At 43.0% G+C, this 18,708-nt stretch overlaps 1 protein-coding gene across 4 annotated transcripts in view; it reads left to right on the top strand.

The window, feature by feature from the left end:
• kdm4b (lysine (K)-specific demethylase 4B) overlaps positions 1–18,708 on the top strand; it is a 550,987-nt gene that overhangs the window by 28,296 nt on the left and 503,983 nt on the right. Inside the window, exon 2 of one of the 4 annotated variants that reach the window (XM_072244641.1) lies at positions 7,396–7,522. The exons of the other annotated variants lie outside the window; for them this stretch is intronic. The gene's annotated coding sequence lies outside the window, so the exon portion shown is untranslated. The remainder of the gene's footprint in view (positions 1–7,395; positions 7,523–18,708) is intronic. 4 annotated transcript variants of the gene reach the window in all.

Here is an 18,708-nt window from a genome sequence, read left to right as displayed (position 1 = left end):
TTGAGACAATTAGAACTTGATTGGAGATCCATCTACTAGATGCATGCCGCATCCCCTGTAAAAGAGTCAACTGAAAATGATTTAACAAAGGTACTGGATGATGTCACAGGAGTTTTCAAGAATGGCATTAGAAAACTCAAACATATCAGGGTAAATTAGTGTTGAATGAAAATGTCACACCAAGTTTTGCAAAGCCCATCTGGTTCCTTATACCATTAGTGATTAAGAAGCTAGTGAGTTAGGTTGTGTGGAGGCTGAAGGAATTGTTTCTAAGGTTGCGTTGAGCCCATGGGCAACATCAGTGACCCTGGTAGCCAAGAAGAATGAGTCTGTAAGGATCTGTGGTGATTTTAAGGTCACCATCAACCCAGTACTGAAAGCAGATAAAAACTCTCTGCCTAGTATAGAGGATATGATAACAAGCTCTTCTGGACAGAAAACGCTTCAGCAAAGACCTATCTATAGATGGAGATGGAAGAAGAGTCCCAAGTGTCTCAAGCCATAAACACTCACAATAGACTTCATCTCTATAATAGGCTTATTTTTGGAATAGAATCATACTTGCACTCTGGCAGAAAGTTATGGATCAGGTGCTGTAAGGCTGCCCAGGCACTCAGTGTTACCTGGATGACATCATTGTTACTAGTGAGGAAGGCAAGGAACAGTTCCAAAATCTCAAGAGTGTTAAAAAAGACCAGAAGATTATGGACTCGGAGTGCAACGCAACAAGTGTGAATCCTTTAAATCAAGCGTCATCTACTGTGGTTTCACCATTGATGCACAAGGATTCCACAAGTATGCTGAGAAAATTCAAACAGTGGTAGATGTCCCAAGGCCAAAAGACTTGTCATAGATGTTTTTTCAGATTTGTCAATAACAGGTTCCTGCCAAACATGGCTACAGTGCTCCACCCCTTGAACTCATTAGTACAGATGGGAAAGAAAATGGCAATGGACAAAGCAGTGTGAAGTGGCTTTGCAAAAGGTAAAGGAAATGGTGACTCAGACATCATACTCATGCATTATGATCCACTTTGTCCAGTGAAGCTTGCCTGTGATGCCTTGCCTTGTGGTATAGATGCAGTCATGTCACATGTTATGAGTGATGCAAGTGAATGCCCTATACATAACCTTTTGCGTCATGTTCCCTTACTGCTGCAGGGAAAAATTATACACAGATTGACAGAGAGGTCTTGAGTCTGGTTTGGGGTGTAAAATGTTTCAACTAGTACTTCAGTGGGAGAGAGTTTATCCTTATTACTGAACATCAACCACAAGTGTCTATTTTCAATCCACAGAAGGGTGTCTCAGAAACAGAGATGGGCTCTTTTTCTACAAGGACACAATTACAAGATTGAATTCAGGAGGATAACTAATCATGAAAATGTTTATTGATTTTTCCATTTACTCTTGGAAAAGAAATACCTATAAAATTTCTTCTTGATATATTCTCCCTAATGCAAACTGAAAGTCTCTCATTAACAGCAGAACAGATCCAGGGGGAAACCAGAAAGGACCTCATACTGTCTCAGGTCTACATGGTAACCCAAAATGTTGTAATGTGCAGCAGAAACTGCAGTTTCCCCGTTTCCTTTTACCAAAGCTGGTGATGAAGGTGCTCTGATGGTTGCCTTAACATGAGATTGAAAGTTGTATCATCCAGTCTGAGAGCGAGGGTCTTGGAGGAGCTACATGCCAATTATCTCGGCATGGTCAAAATAACTGTTGGGTCGAAGCTTTGTCTAGTGGTCTAGGATAGATCAATAGATGGAGCAATTTGCCATGCACTGTTTGAGATGCTAGGATGTCTAGAAGAATCCAAGAGCAGCACCTCTCCATCCCTGGGAATAGCCTGCACTGTCTTGGCAGAAGTTTCATGTGGATTTGCCAGAAGTGTTCCCAATAGCCTCCCTACAACCTTGCTTACTGATTTGTTGAGAAGCCTCTTCTCAGTGACTGGTGTTCCAGAACACTTAGTCAGTGACAATGAACCACAGTTTGTTGCAGAAGAGTTTGTCATTCCTGAAAATGAACGGAATAAGACGTCTACACTGTACCACCCAGCTACAACTGGCTTGGCGGAGAGGTTCGTCCAGATTCTAAAGAGTGCGCTGCGAACAATGTCAGCAGAACACATCACACTGACACTGAATCAGAAGCTTGCCAGTTTCCTCCCTGCATGTCACAATGCATCACACTCCACAACCAACAAGTCATCAGCTATGCTGTTCCTGGGTGGTCCCTTGCACTCACACTTGGATCTCCTCAAACTCAATCTCAAAAAAAGTATGTAGGACAAATGGCTGAGACAAATTGAGGGCTTCCCAAACAAAGAGGTTCAATGTTTCACTCCTGGGAAAGCAGTACTAGTGAGGGACTACAGAGGTGATCAAAAGTGGGTATATGGAAAGATTAAGGATAGAACTGGACTACTCTCCTACGCAGGGGATATTGTGTTGTCTCCAGGTGACATCAGACAAACTGATCAGTTAAGGAGAACAGAGTCCTTTGTTAGAGAAGAAAGGTGTCCAGAGCAGTCAGAGTCAACTTCACCAACCATTATGGAGGAGACGCCAGAGCCTGAAGTTGTTTCACAGTCACAAGACTCACTTGCCAAGCAGAATGACACCCTCCCACTCTTGTCAGGGAAGACATTATCTCACAAGAGTAGGAAAACCTCCACAGCGATTAAATCTATAAACTTGAATGGGATAATTTAAAAATTTACTGTGCTGTTGATGTCTGTATATAGTAGTTGTATTATCTAATATACTGTGTTTTTTGTTAAGGTGTATGCTATATTAAGTTGGAGTTTGAACAAGGAATTCAGTGATTTAATATTTCAGTCATATTTGAGTAATATTGTAAATATATTTGATTAAACAGTATTCATTGGTTTCATAGTTCATTATTGGTTATATGTATGTATGAAGTAAATGAATTGCATATATCATTATGCTACCATGTCACATGTGTGCCTCACTGAAGTAAAACTAAACATGCACGAATTACCCCTGGCTCCCACGTTTTTCTTTCAATTCATTCGCTACTACTTTGATTCTACAACCTTCAGACACCATTTCACTGATTTGTGTTGTCAGTGTTATTTTTTATTTGCTCAGTTTGTTTTCTTATGCACCTTGGTTGTTTATCAGTGTTTATGTATAGTTTTTCATGAAAATCTAAATATTTATTTTGTCCTGTAAATGCCTGCAAGAAAATGAATCTCAAGTTAGTAATATGGTACCCTGGTAATATATCTAACTTTGAAAATTCAACTCTAACATACTTTAAACTTTTTAGAGAGGCTGTTTGATTAGGAAGAAATACAGATATGCTTAGTTGGGGTAAGTATGATTGAACCCTTAAAAAGAGAATTAATTTGCAGTTCTTACTTTATTAGAGTAACATAGTTCTGAATGAGCTCAAGTTTTTAAGACCATAGGAGCAGAATTAGGTCATTTGGCCCATCAAGTCTGCTCTGCCATTTCATCATGGCTGATCCATTTCCCTATCAACCTCATTCTCCTGCCTTCTCCCTATAATCTTTCACACCCTGACTAATCAGAAGCGTATCAACCTCTGCTTTAAATGCACCCAGTGACCTGGCCTCCACAGCTGCAACTAATTCTTGGATTCACCACCCTCTGGCTAAAGAAATTCCTCCTTGTTTTAAATGGATGTCTATTTTTGAGGCTGTGCCCCCTGTTCTAACTCCACTCCCTCCCCCACCACACCACCAAGGGAAACATCCTCTTCACATGTGCTCTGTATAGGCTTTTCAGCATTCAATAGGTTTCAATGACATTCTCCCCCCCGGCCCCCCCCTCCCCAATTCTTCTAGGTTCCAGTGAGTACTGGCCCAGAGCCTTCAATCACTGTTCATGTGATGTTGAGGCTCTATAAGGCACCTGTGAGACCACACATGGAGTATTGTGTGCAATTTTGGGCTCCTTATTTTAGAAAGGATATGCTGACATTGGAGAGAGTTCAGAGAAGATTCATGAGAATGATTCCAGGAATGAAAGGGTTACTATATGAGGAACGTCTGGCAGCTCTTGGGCTGTATTCCCTGGAGTTCAGGAGAATGAGGGGGGATCTCACAGAAACATTCCGAATGTTAAAAGGCCTGAACAGATTAGATATGGCAAAGTTATTTCCCATGGTAGGGGATTCTAGGACAAGAGGGCACAACTTCAGGAATGAAGGATGTCCATTTAGAACTGAGATGTGGAGGAATTACTTTAGTCAGAGGGTGGTAAATCTGTGGAATTAGTCGCCATGAGCGATTGTGGAGACCAAGTCTTTGGGTGTATTTAAGGCAGAGATAGATGGTTCTTGATTAGCCAGAGCATCAAAGGGTATGGGGTGAAGGCAGGGGAGTGGGGATGACTAGAAGAATTGGATCAGCCCATGACTGAATGGCAGAGCAGACTCGATGGGCTGAATGGCTTCTGCTCCTATATCTTAAGGTCTTGTATGATAACCCGTTTATTCTTGGAATCATTCTCGTGAACGTCCTAACCCCTCTCCAATGTCAACATATCCCTTCTTAAATAAGAGGCCCAAAACTGCTCACAATACTCCGAGAGGCCTCAGCAGTGCCTTATACAACCTCCGCATTACAACCTTGCTTTTATGTTGTAGTCCTTTTGAAATGAATGGTAAAATTGCATTCGCCTTCCCACCACCAATTTGACCTGCAAATTATTTTTCAGGAATACTGCACAAGGACTCCCTAATCCCTTGGCACCTTGGTGTTTTTAATTTTCCCTCCATTTAGAAAATACTCTGCTTTTATTCCTTGTAACAAAGTGCATGACCATACACTCCATGACACTGTATTCTGTCTGCCGCCTCTTTGCCCATTCTCCTAATCTAAGTCCTGCTGCAACCTCCCTGCCTCCTCAACACTAGCTGCCCCGCCACCAATCTTTGTATCATCCACAAACTTGGCCAAAAGCCATTAATTTCATCATCCAAAAAAGACATAGTCCCAACGCAGACCTCTGTGGAACACCACTAGTTACTAGCAGGCAATTCAAAAGGATCCCTTTTATTCCCACACTTTGCCTCCTGCCAATCAGCCAATACTCTATCCATGCTGTACCTTGTCAAAGACCTTCTGATATTCCAAGAATACAACATCGACTGATTCTCCTTTGTTATTTCTTCAGAGAATTCCAACAGATTTGTCAAGCAACATTTTTTCTTAAGGAGACCATGCTGACTTTGGCCTGCTTGTCATGTGCCTCCAAGTACCCCAAAACCACATCCTTAACAATCGATTACAACATCTTCCTAACCACTGAGGTCAGGCTAACTGTTCTATAATTTTTTTCTGCCTCTCTCCTTTCTTGAATGGAGTGACATTTGCAATTTTTCAGTCCTCCGGAACTATGCCAGGATCTATCGATTCTTTAAAGATCATTACTAATACCTCCACCATCTCTTCAGCCACCTCTTTCAGAACCCTGAGATGTAGTCCATCAGGTCCAGGTGACATAACCTTTCAGTTTTCTAAGCACTATCTCCCAAGTAATAGCAACTGCTCTCATTTCTGTTCCTTGACACTCTTGAACAGCTGGAACACTATTCGTGTTTTCCACTGAAGAAGACTGAAGCAAAGTAGTTATTCAGTTTATCTGCAGTTTCCTTATCTCCTGTTTACTATCTCTCTGGCATCATTTTCCAGCAGCCCCATATCTAGTCTTGCCTCTCTTTTACTCTTTATATATCCAAAACTGTGTACATACATCTATTGATGCTTCTGGACGCATCTTCAGTGATGTTCCTGGAATCATCGGGTGTTTCGGGTCTTTCAACATCATACAACCTCCTCCAGGTGACCCAGCCAGGGCTGATCAGACCCCAGCTTGTGTCCAGATGGCTAGCTACTTATGACTCCACAGCTCCCCCCCTTTTGAGCCACGGCCATCTTGAGGCCCTCTCTGCCGCATCGGTGGTACTGCGGATGGCTCTCCTCTTCCTCTCTCCCTCGATGCCCAAAATGCTGAAGGCTCTAACTAAGGAACGGGCTGCGAATCCCCTACAACCAACCTCCAATGGGAGACACCTCGCTCTCCATCCAGCCTGCTGACAGTTGCTGACCAGTCCTGAGTACTTGGAGAGCTTCCTTTCAAAGGCCTCTTCCAAGCTATCTTCCCATGGGACTGTCAGCTCCAGTAGCACCACTTGCTTATTCGACTCAGACACTAGGACAATGTCTGGTCGCAGGGTGGTGGCTGCGATATGGTTGGGGAACTTCAGCTGCCCTTCGAGGTCCACCAACAGCTGCCAGTCCCTTGCAGAGGTCAGAATGCCTGTAGATGTTCTTTTGGCAGGTATTGGCTGCTTCCCGGCTCTGACAAAAAAAAATTATTATTGGCTAGCTTACCTTCATATTTCACCCTTTTCCCTCTTATGTTTTTTTTTAGTTGCCTTCTATTGGTTTTTAAAAATTTCCCAATCCACTAGCTTCCCACTACTTTTTGCTCAATTATACCCACTCTTTTGTTTTTATGTTGGCTTTAACTTCCCTTATCAGCCATGGTTGCATCATTCTGCCTTTAGAATACTTGCTCTTCTTTGAGATGTAACTATCGTGCACCTTCCAAATTGCTCCCAGAAACTCTAGCCTCTGCTGCTCTACCATCATTCCTGCTAATGTCCCCTTTCAATTAACCTTTGGCCCACTCCTCTCTCCTCTGATGTGCCCCTATATTGAAAATATGCAAGATGGAGACTGATAACCTTTTAGATTTTAAAGGGATTAAGAGATGTTGGTTAGTGCAGTCAACTGGCAGTTAGGTAGGAGATCTTATTGAATGATGGAGCGGAGGCTAAGTAGTCTGCTCCTTGTGTTCTTGTGCAAGGAGGTCATAGGATGGTAACAAAGAAATCAAGGGCCTCAGTACCAGATAATTTGAGTCAGGAGTGGACATGAGGGATGCTTTGGAGATGGCAATTTGCAAGTCTTATTGCTGATTGCTTATCATGGTCGAGTATGACAGCAAGATTGCAAATAGTTGAGTTTGACTTCTGTCATTTGCCAAGGAGATGGAAAATACTGATATTTTGGGAATTCAGTTTGTGGCAGAGACCACAAGCAATGGACTAGATCTTTGAAATACTAAGTTGCAGATATTTTTGTTCATTATCCTGCATGTTTGATGATCTATTACATTTTTGTTTAGTGGGGTGTAGGGTTAGAACTACCAACTTGTTAATTTCCTTGTGTATTATTTATTTAGTGTTGTTGCCAATAGGGGTGAGGTGCTGTCTAAGTTAGCATTATTTCAAAACTTTTGGATGGCAAATCATACTTAATTTAGATCTGCTGTCATAGATGTGTTATTAAATCACAATGTAAATACTAACAACAGGAATTCTGCAGATGCTGGAAATTCAAGCAACACACATCAAAGTTGCTGGTGAACGCAGCAGGCCAAGCAGCATCTGTAGGAAGAGGTGCAGTCGACGTATCAGGCCGAGACCCTTCGTCAGGACTAACTGAAGGAAGAGTGAGTAAGGGATTTGAAAGTTGGAGGGGGAGGGGGAGATCCAAAATGATGGGAGAAGACAGGAGGGGGAGGGATGGAGCCAAGAGCTGGACAGGTGATAGGCAAAAGGGGATACGAGAGGATCATGGGACAGGAGGTCCGGGAAGAAAGAGGGGGGGGGACCCAGAGGATGGGCAAGAGGTATATTCAGAGGGACAGAGGGAGAAAAAGGAGAGTGAGAGAAAGAATGTGTGCATAAAAATGAGTAACAGATGGGGTATGAGGGGGAGGTGGGGCCTTAGCGGAAGTTATAGAAGTCGATGTTCATGCCATCAGGTTGGAGGCTACTCAGACGGAATATAAGGTGTTGTTCCTCCAACCTGAGTGTGGCTTCATCTTTACAGTAGAGGAGGCCGTGGATAGACATGTCAGAATGGGAATGGGATGTGGAATTAAAATGTGTGGCCACTGGGAGATCCTGCTTTCTCTGGCGGACAGAGCGTAGATGTTCAGCAAAGCGGTCTCCCAGTCTGCGTCGGGTCTCGCCAATATATAAAAGGCCACATCGGGAGCACCGGACGCAGTATATCACCCCAGTTGACTCACAGGTGAAGTGTTGCCTCACCTGGAAGGACTGTTTGGGGCCCTGAATGGTGGTAAGGGAGGAAGTGTAAGGGCCTGTGTAGCACTTGTTCCGCTTACAAGGATAAGTGCCAGGAGGGAGATCAGTGGGGAGGGATGGGGGGGACGAATGGACAAGGGAGTTGTGTAGGGAGCGATCCCTGTGGAATGCAGAGGGGGGGGGAGGGAAAGATGTGCTTAGTGGTGGGATCCGGTTGGAGGTGGCGGAAGTTACGGAGAATAATATGTTGGACCCGGAGGCTGGTGGGGTGGGCAATGTAAATACTGTTGTCTCCGTCATAAGTGAGTCATGGTGTCTATACCCTGGGCCAGGGGTCCCCAACCTTTTTTGCACCGCAGACCGGTTTAATATTGACAATATTCTTGCGGACCGGCTGACTGGGGGGTGGTTGGGGGATGTTAATCACAACCGGAATATAGGTGAAACTATAAGTCACCTATAAGTGGCTAATAATACACTCAATTTCGTTTCTAAAAGGATTTATCTAATGAATTTAATATTAAAAACACAGTGCATATTTTCCTCGTATGAACTTATAAAATCATTGCAACACACCAATATCGCTGAATCGGTGGGAGCCCTGGGCTTGTTTCCCTGCAACAAGACGGTCCCATCGAGGGGTGATGGGAGACAGCGATACTCGAAGGGGGTACCTTTATGTCTAGTCTATTCAGCAATTTAGTTTTCGTTGCATTCTTTGCACAAAATCCTGCTTCGCAGCGATATGATGTTGGAAATGGAAGCAACGTTTTCAGTGCTTTCGTGGCTTTCTCAGGGTATTCAGCCTTGACTTTGATCCAGAATGCCGGCAGAGATGTTATGTCAAACATACTTTTCAGCCCACCATCATTTACAAGCTCGAGGAGTTGATCATCTTCCCGCGCTGACATGGATGATTCACTGGGGACATTCACAAATGGGTCACGGACCCATTCCTTTGCACGTCTTGGGTCATTTGCGGTTGGGAAGTAACACTCGAATTCTGTCGACAGCGAAGATAGGTGATGGTGCACCAGCTGTGAGAAGGACAGTGCAGCCTCAGTCTGTCCCAAAATTCCAGCTAATGTTAGGAACATGTCTAATATGGCCCCTGTCCACTCACTGTCCCCACAGTTCCAGTTTGGCTGTGAAAGCAGACACTTTATCTGCCAACTTGAAGACAGTTGTCATTCTCCCCTGAGGTGACAAATTGAGTTCATTGAGCAGGTTGAAGATGTCACACAGATAAATGAGTTTTGCTATCCACTCCTCATCACTGAAGTGTGCTGCCAGTGGTGACTTTTTTTTCCTGCAAGAAGTCTCTGTAGCTGCTCTCTTAACTCAAAAACCCTGGCCAGGGCAATCCCCCTTGATAGCCACCTGACTTCAGTGCGAAAGAGAAGGCGTTTGTGCTCTGCATCCATTTCCTCACAAAGCTGCTCAAACAGACGTGAGTTAAGGGATTTTGCTTTGATGTGATTGATAACTTCAACAACGTCACTCAATACACTGTTAAGATCAGGTGACATTTTTCGGCTAGCCAGCATTTCCCTGTGTATGACACAGTGTGTAGACGGGCATTCAGGAGCAACTGCTTTGACTGCAGCCCTGTCTGTGCATATTCCAACACAGAATGACCAGTCTAGTATGCCTGACATGTAGTCATTCAAAGAGTTGAATACCTCTGCTCCAGTTATGTTAGTTGGCAGTGGCAGTGCACACGACATATCCTCCTGCACATCGTCTTGAAATATGTACCGCACATAGACCAGTAGTATTGCCTTGCTGTCGACATCGGTAGACTCACTGACTTGGATAGCATACCATGGTGACTCGTTAAGCCGTTCCAACAGCTGTGCTTCGATGTCCTCTGATTGATCCTCCTTGAAACTGGTAGCTGAAAGAGAAACCTGTGCCATCTTGTTAGCTGCAGCTTCTTCCAACAGTTCACGGCACATGTCCTTGGCAGCAGGCAGAATCAATTCTTCACCAACAGTGAAAGACTTCTTAGCAATACGGCTAGCCACTAAGTACGACGCTGTCAGAGCAGCAGCATTTGTGGAGGTGGTGGTTCTTAGCACTTGCTTCTGTCCTGCTTGCTCACTTTTGTCCCGCCCAAAAAACTCAACAGGTTTGTCTTTAAGTGCAGGGTGCTTGGACTCAAGGTGCCGAAGCAGTTTTGAGGGCTTCATTGCCTCATTAGACAGCTTGTCTTCACATATCACACACAGGGGGCTTGGAGCATGCGAGTCACTGGTCACAATAAAACCATATTTTATGTGCAACTCGTTATTTTCTGTTGAAGGAAGCTTTCTTTCTTTTTGTTTTTTTGCAGTCTCTGCCTCAGCTGTCCATTCAGATGAAAATTAAATTTTTTTTCTCAAAATGCTGAGCAAGAAAGGTCAAGTTTCATCAAGTAATCTGAGGAGTTTTCTAACTAGAATGATTGAGTTTTGCCTCTTCCTCAACTCCTTCCACCTTTTCTTTTGGTAGTATTACTGTAAACCTAATGCAAGTTTTCCCATCCATGCAAAAGCCAGTGTCTTCATTATTTACATTGGTCATAAGGTTGTCTCTTATTGTGTCCATTTGTCTGTTGCATGTTGTTTATTCCTAGCAAGTGGTAGCCATTTCTGTCCAGTAAACCTTTTTGCGTTCCTCCACTCATGATTCACTGCTTCTGCTTCCTAAAGGCTGATTTATACTTGTGCGTACTAGCTTACGCCGTAGCCTACGCAACTGGGCTACGCTGTTGTGAGCATTTATACTTGTGCGTTGGTGTGTCTGCGTTGCTCTGCAGTTCACCGCTATAAATGCTAGTTGGTGGTGGGTTTTCTATGCAACTGTGTTGAGTTTCTTTGTGTACAAAGAAACTCAAACTTCAAACGATGGCGACTGAAACTGAAGGAGGGTGAATTTTCTATGCTTGTCCGGCCACTGAGAGACATGGATGAGGAAATGCATTTCAAGTACTTTCGGATGTCGGCAGGTAGATTTGATGATTTGGTTCATCATCTCCAACCATTTATTTCGCAGCAGTGTACGCACAGTATACTCAAAGACCGGCAATCACCATTTGAGTTTTAGCTTCAAGTGGAAGTCAACAGGCTGCAGCAGCTAGCTACAAACTGGCGTCAAGCATGGGGTCCTCCATAATTTCGGAGGTCTTTAAAGCTTTATGGAAAGCATTGCAGCCAGAGTTTCTTCCCTGCCCTTCAGTCGCCCAATGGGAAGCTATTGCAGCGTAGGAGGAAATGCGATGCTACCAAGCGGACCAATCACAGTTGTTGCGGTCTGTAACGCTGTGATGTGTAGTTACATTTTGGGAGAGGTGCGCGTTAGGCTACAGCATAGGGATCGGTGTAGAGTACAGCGTAAGGTACACCACTACACCGTACCTACGGTGTACATTTGACACGCAAGTATAGATCAGCCTTAAGACTTTGTCAGGCTGGGTACAGTCTCTGAGCGGAGATCCAACTTGTACATCTTTTTTAGTTCTTGAAATAGCTTATTACTATTCCTTGCATCTGCAACTAGTTTATGTCCCAGTTATTTAAATTTCTAGCCATACTTTTGCCACTTGCTCATGAGACATCTTCAACATCTCTGCTGCTTTGTTCTGAAATAGTCAAATATTTCTGCTGCCTGCATCCAGTTGTGCATTCTTGTTGATCTGCATTGATAATAAAAATCTCAGATTAAAATCACCCTTTTCTCTCTATCAAGGGCTCAGTTTTTCACTGAATTTGTAGAGAAGAGCATACAATAAATAATCATTGAAAGAACAAAACTGCATTAGTAGATTGTTATATAGGGTATTGAAATCATCGATTATAAACCTAAAAAGTATACAACAGAATATTTGCTAAATGATGAAAGAGATTTGCTGATTTTACGTACTTAAAACATTCCATTGTAATGGACAAGTGGGGAAAAAAGTGTATACAAGTTGTCTTGCAGTACTCGTGTTTACTCAAATTTGAACTATGAGAAAATGTGATTTCAGAATTCCCTTGAATTTAACTTAGACTACGTCCACACTACGCCAGATAATTTTGAAAAAGCCGGTTTTAAGTAAAAACGATAGGCATCCACACTGAGTGTTTTTCAAAATATCTCTGTCTACATTAGACGGATATTTGGGCGAATCTCCTCCTACTGGGCATGCACATGACACAGAAAACGAGCGAAGAGGAAACGATATACTTGGTGCGCATTTGTCCACTTACAGAGTAGAAAAACTTAAAAGGAATTGCTCTTGGCTCTCGCGCAGGAGGACTTAAAACTGAAAAAAAAATACTGGAGCGTATGGAGGCAACCAACAGGGAGTTCACGGACAGTATGACCCGGCTGATGACGAACATTGAAAAACTGACTAACTCTGTTGCACTAATAAAGCACCTTGTTAAATGTATAATACATGTCTGCATCAGTGTTATCTTGTATTTCCGTACAATGTTACATTAGGCTGTTACACATCTATTGTCAGAGAAGTACTTGCATAAATAGGTAAACCACCTTCATACAAGCAAGGATAGAAAACACGGCAAAGTGAGTATACTTATTTATTCAGTAAGCTATGGGTCAAAGTATTTGGTGAGTACATTTCTAACTCTTCTGGCTTCAGTCTCGTTGCCATCTGTTCTGAAATTGTTAGGTTCTGTGAAGCGCAGAATCAAATATTGCTATGATGATTGTATGCTCTGGCATCAATTGTTTGGCGACAATAAAGTGGTAATAATAATAATAAGAAGAAAACAATGAAATGCTGCACTGTCGCCATCTGTTCCGGCACGCATGACAGCGGTTTTAAAAAGCTCCGGTTACCCCGTATACACTGCAACGGATATTAGACGTTTTCAGATTTATTCACCCTGGAGACCATTTTTGAAAATCTCCATTTTTGGGGGCTGAAAACGCAGTTTCAGTGTGGACGGAAGGTCTAAACAAAGAGAAAAAGCTTAATTTTCAAAATTATCCAGCGTAGTGTGGACGTAGCCTTAGGAGGTGATTTTTCAAGCTATTAAGAGCCACTGACAGCTGGATTAAAAATAAGTTTTCTAAGTTGAGATATTAGAACCTGTGGATGTATGGTCGAAATATTGGATTCAAGTCTATCAAGTGTGAATTGCTCAAATAAAGTCAAATAAATTGCTCAAATATCGATTGAATATTTGCATATGAATTCTGAAATTGATAGATTTTTGTTTACCAGAGTCAAAAATCAACAGTTACCATTTTCAACTGTGAAACAGCCTTGTATCGTGGATTGCATTACTCCTGTTCCCTGTCCGTAGCATAGTGCAATAATTTACAGCACCAGTCATTGGGGTTTGATTCCCACTGGAGTTTGTATGTCCTCCCCATGACGGTGTGGGTTTCCTCCCACATTCCAAAGACCTACTAGTTAGTAAATTGCAGACATGCAATGTTGACACCAGAAACAAGGCGACACTTGGACTGTGCTGGTCATTAGCACAAATAACGCATTTCACTCTGTTCCAATGTAGATGTAACAAATAAAGCTCATCTTTAAATCTATGCTGTCTTCAATTTTGTTATGACTTGCATATTTGAAATTTGCCCCTTGTATACTTCTCTTTCCACCTACCCACAGTTTATCCTAGGCTGAAAATGCTTCCCAGCTCCTTCGAACTTTTTACACTGCAGATTCTCCATACGCGCAGACTTGTCCAGTAACTTTCTCTCTGGCCTCTTCGCTCCCATTCTTGCACTGATTACCTCACTCATTGTTCCCTATTTGTTTTTAATCTAATTTGATGCAGTATCTGGGTCAATTCTTTTGAAATGCTCCCAGTCCCATAGAACTAGCTACAGACAGTCTTCAGTTCACTGACTTGATGGGATGGTTTACTGCATATTATCATAAATCTGTTTAGCATGGGAGGAGTATCTGGAATAATGTGATTCCTTTTTAATGGTTTATAAAAGGTATGCATCTCCACTTTCTGTATTGTTTCAGAAAGTCTGCAAAACTTGGTAACAGTAGTGGATCACAAACTTTGGTATAAAGGCATTTGAGAATACTTAAGATTAAAAATAAACTGAGTTATTATTGACTAGTTGCTAAAACATAAGCTCAGTTTGGAAATATCTAATTGTGTTGGGAAAACAGTGGTCTTGATGCACTGAGTTAGATTATGATTTATGCACTCATTGCTGTTCTGACTTAAGTCATTAATGCCTTGATAGTGTATTTTAATGCATCAAATTGTCAATTGTTGTGGCTTTCTATATACAGTGAACTGGGGTCAGTTTTGGTTGCTGATGTCTCTCCAGTTTTTTGGAAAAAGTTGTATTGGGTTTACTGTGTAGCTATTGCATATATGTACGTGTGTGTGTGTATATGTGTGTGTGTGTGTGTATGTATATCTGCAGGTGTCTGGGATAGTTCAAAGATAATTCTAATAAATTATGACTAATAATTATCCTGTTTTTTTTTACAGCAGTATATTCCAGTAACTTGTTACGTATACTGTAGCATCTGTCTTCAATTTAAAATTAATCTCATTCTGCTCGTACCTGCTTCACTCTCTGAGGTATACATATTGGGGTCTTAGCCTGATCAGATCCTGAAGCAGCATTATAATTAGATCAAATGCATTAAAATGTTGCATGTCAGTAAATAGATTTCCTCTCACTTTATATGAATCTCATTTTTGATTGGAAATTTTGTTATTTCTATTTTTATTGTATTGATGTAAAATCTTCCGTTATATGTGTTTTTTGGAGTGTGGGTTAAACTGAATTACTAAAATGTTTAGTTAAATAGAAGTATAACTAATCAGAGAAAGAGATGGAGGGGAAGCAAGTCCATCAGCCCATTGACACTGCAAAGACAAAGAGAATAAATTTGATACTGATTCTGACCATCAGCTCACAAAAAATGTCGGAGGAACTCAGCAGGCCAGGCAGCATCTATGGAAAAGAGTAAACAGTGAAGGATCTCTGCCCAAAAGGTCGACTCTTTCCTCCAGCATTGTGTGTGTGTGTGTCTTAGATTTCCAAAATCTGCAGATTTTCTCGTATCAGCTGCCCTTTTCCCGCATCCTTCATTAATCCTCTTTGTTCATTCTTCTTACGTTATGATCAACTTTTCACTTTCTACCACTCACTTATATACCAGGGGCAGTTTGCAGTAGCAAATTAACATAACGTCTAGCTTATCACTAAAAAACACGAGGAAATCTGCAGATGCTGGAAATTCAAGCAACACACAAAATGCTGGTAGAACGCAGCAGGCCAGGCAGCATCTATAGGAAGAAGTACAGTTGATGTTTCGGGCCGAGACCCTTCGTCAGGACTAACTGAAAAAAGAGCGAGTAAGAGATTTGAAAGAGGGAGAGGGGGATGCGAAATGATAGGAGAACGCAGGAGGGGGAGGGATGGAGCCAACAGCTGGACAGTTGATTGGCAAAAGGGATACCAGGCTGGAGAAGGGAGAGGATCATGGGAATGGAGGCCCAGGGAGAACAAAAGGGGGAGGGGAGCATCAGAGGAAGATATAGTGAGATGGATAGAAGGAGAAAAAAGAGAGAAAGGGGAAAAAAATAAAAAAAAATAATGGATGGGGTAAGAAGGGGAGGAGGGGCATTAACGGAAATTAGAGAAGTCAACGTTTATGCCATCAGGTTGGAGGCTACCCAGATGGAATATAAGGTGTTGTTCCTCCAACCTGAGTGTGGCTTCCTCTTTACAGTAGGGGAGGGCGTGGATGGATGGACATATCTGAATGGGAATGGGACGTGAAATTAAAATGTGTGGCCACTGGGAGATCCTGCTTTCTCTGGCGGACAGAGCGTAGGCATTCAGCAAAACGGTCTCCCAGTCTGCGTCAGGTCTTGCCAATATATAGAAGGCTGCACCGGGAGCACCGGATGCAGTATATCACCCCAGCCGACTCACAGGTGAGGTGTCGCCTCACCTGGAAAGACTGTCTGGGGCCCTGAATGTTAGTGACGGAGGACGTGTAAGGGCATGTTTAGCACTTGTTCCGCTTACAAGGGCAAGTGCCGGGAGGGAGATTGGTGGGAAGGGATGGGGGGGGGGGGGGGGAACAAATGGACAAAGGAGTTGTGTAGGGAGTGATCCCTGCAGAAAGCAGAGGGGAGGGAGGGAAAGATGTGCTTAGTGGTGGGATCCCGTTGGAGGTGGCGGAAGTTACAGAGAATTATATGTTGGACCTGGAGGCTGGTGGGGTGGTAGGTGAGGACAAGGGAACCCTATCCCTAGTGGGGTGGCGGGAGGAAGGGGTGAGAACAGATGTACGTGAAATGGGAGAGATGCGTTTGAGAGCAGAGTTGATGGTGGAGGAAGGGAAGCCCCTTTCTTTAAAAAAGGAAGACATCTCCTTCGTCCTGGAATGAAAAGCCTCGTCCTGAAAGCAGATGCAGCAGAGACAGAGGAATTGTGAGAAGGAGATGGCATTTTTATAAGAGATAGGGTGGGAAGAGGAATAGTCCAGGTAGCTGTGAGTGTCCATAGGCTTCTAGTAGACAGCAGTAGATAAGCTGTGTCCAAGATATAAAGACAGAAAGATCAAGAAAGGGGAAGGAGGTGTCGGAAATGGACCAGGTAAATTTGAGGGCAGGGTGAAAGTTGGAGGCAAAGTTAATGAAGTCAACAAGCTCAGCATGCGTGCAGGAAGCAGCACCAATGCAATCGTCAATGTAGTGAAGGAAGAGTGGGGGACGGATACCAGTATAGGCTTGGAACATGGATTGTTCCACAAAGCCAACAAAAAGGCAGGCATAGCTGGGACCCATATGGGTGCCCATGGCTACACCTTTAGTTTGGAGGAAGTGGGAGGAGCCAAAGGAGAAATTATTAAGGGTAAGGACTAATTCTGCTAGACAGAGAAGAGTGGTGGTAGAGGGGTCCTGGTTAGGTCTGGAATCCAAAAAGAAGTGGAGAGCTTTGAGACCTTCCAGGTAAGGGATGGAGGTATATAGGGACTGGAAATCCATGGTGAAAATAAGGCGGTGGGGGCCAGGGAACTTAAAATCATTGAAGAAATTCAGAGTGTGAGAAGTGTCACGAACATAGGTGGGAAGGGATTGAACAAGGGGGGATAAAACAGTGTCAAGGTATGCAGAAATGAGTTTGGTGGGGCAAGAGCAAGCTGAAACAATGGGTCTACCTGGACAGGCAGGTTTGTGGATCTTGGGTAGGTGGTAGAAACGGGAAGTGCGGGGTGTGGGAATTTATCACTAGGTTGTGGGTAGAAACCAGAGCACCCAGTGTAAACCCATGTGACCATAGGGAAAATACCCAAGGTTAGGATTGAATTTAGGACTCTGATGTGTGACAGCAGCTCCACTGGCTGTGACACTGTGCCGCCCAAAGCTTACATAACCTTGGTCGGCTGGTGGTGCAGTGAGATCAGTGCCGGGCGCGAGAATGGAGGTTCCCGAGTTCGATCCATTCCAGTGACAGACCACTCCCAAGCACGCTGTCCATCAGTGCCGGGTTGATGTCGAGCTCCTAACTTGACCTCATTAAAAAAAAACACTGCCACCGCCTGTTTAAATTCCATGGGGGATATTGTGAAGGTTCAAAGACCCAAACACAAACCTGAGAACTTTGTGTTGATATATTACTGGAGAATTCATGGACGTCTTCAAAATCCTTTTATAGGTTACGTACTTTTAACTGCAGTTTTGTTGTAAACATTTTCCATGATCTGGGCATTATTGGAAAGCTATTGCTGGCTGTCTCTGTCTCTGTCTCTGCTTGGCCACTTCAGGGAATGTTTTAAGAATTAACCACTTAAGATTTAAGTCACTTAAAGAAGGTGCTAATGTCCATCCTGGAAGGCCATTTGCACCTATTCCGTTATTGAATGTCCTGTTATAAATGTCCTTATCTTCACTTGAACACCCTGGCAAATGGAACCTCTTGTTTTCCATTGTATTGTTCAATTTTGGCTTGTTCAATTATTAACTCTTAATTTCCTGTTGTACAGGAAACATCTTTATATGGAAATACTAATTGCTGTAAGGAGCTAATGTGATTATGATAATTCAGCTATTCACCAATAACTCTTTAGGGGCCTATTTCAAATAGACACACTACGCTTCAATAATTTCCTTTATAGGAGAATAAAATAATGCCTGGAGTATCAGTAGTAAAACACTTGTCCAGTGTACAAGAGTGATGCTGATTTTCTGTCATTGTGAGCCAGTGCTATAAGCAATTTCAACTCTTTGCAACATAGAGGATCAGAAACTGATGGAGTGACAATATCTGTGGTGAGAGAAACAAAATAAACACTGCAGGTTAATGATTCTGCATCAAAACTCTTCATTATTCATATTCAGCCTTCAGGTCTGGAGACCCGGGAGGCTTACAGCTCAGCCAGGGCCAACCTGAGGAGGGGAATCTCAGGCTAAGCATACATACAAACAGAGGATCAAGGAGCATTTTAACTCCTTGGGCCCCTGGCGCTTGTGGCACGGAGTACAGATTATTACAGACTTCAAACCACCTAGTACTGTGCCCCCTTCCAGCTCCATTTCCCTCCCTGATGAGCTTAATTACTTCCACACTTGCTTTGACTGAG

The sequence above is a fragment of the Mobula birostris genome, chromosome 26 (assembly GCF_030028105.1).
Source record: "Mobula birostris isolate sMobBir1 chromosome 26, sMobBir1.hap1, whole genome shotgun sequence".
Lineage (NCBI taxonomy): Eukaryota > Metazoa > Chordata > Chondrichthyes > Myliobatiformes > Myliobatidae > Mobula > Mobula birostris.
This window is presented reverse-complemented; position numbering and strand designations above follow the sequence as displayed.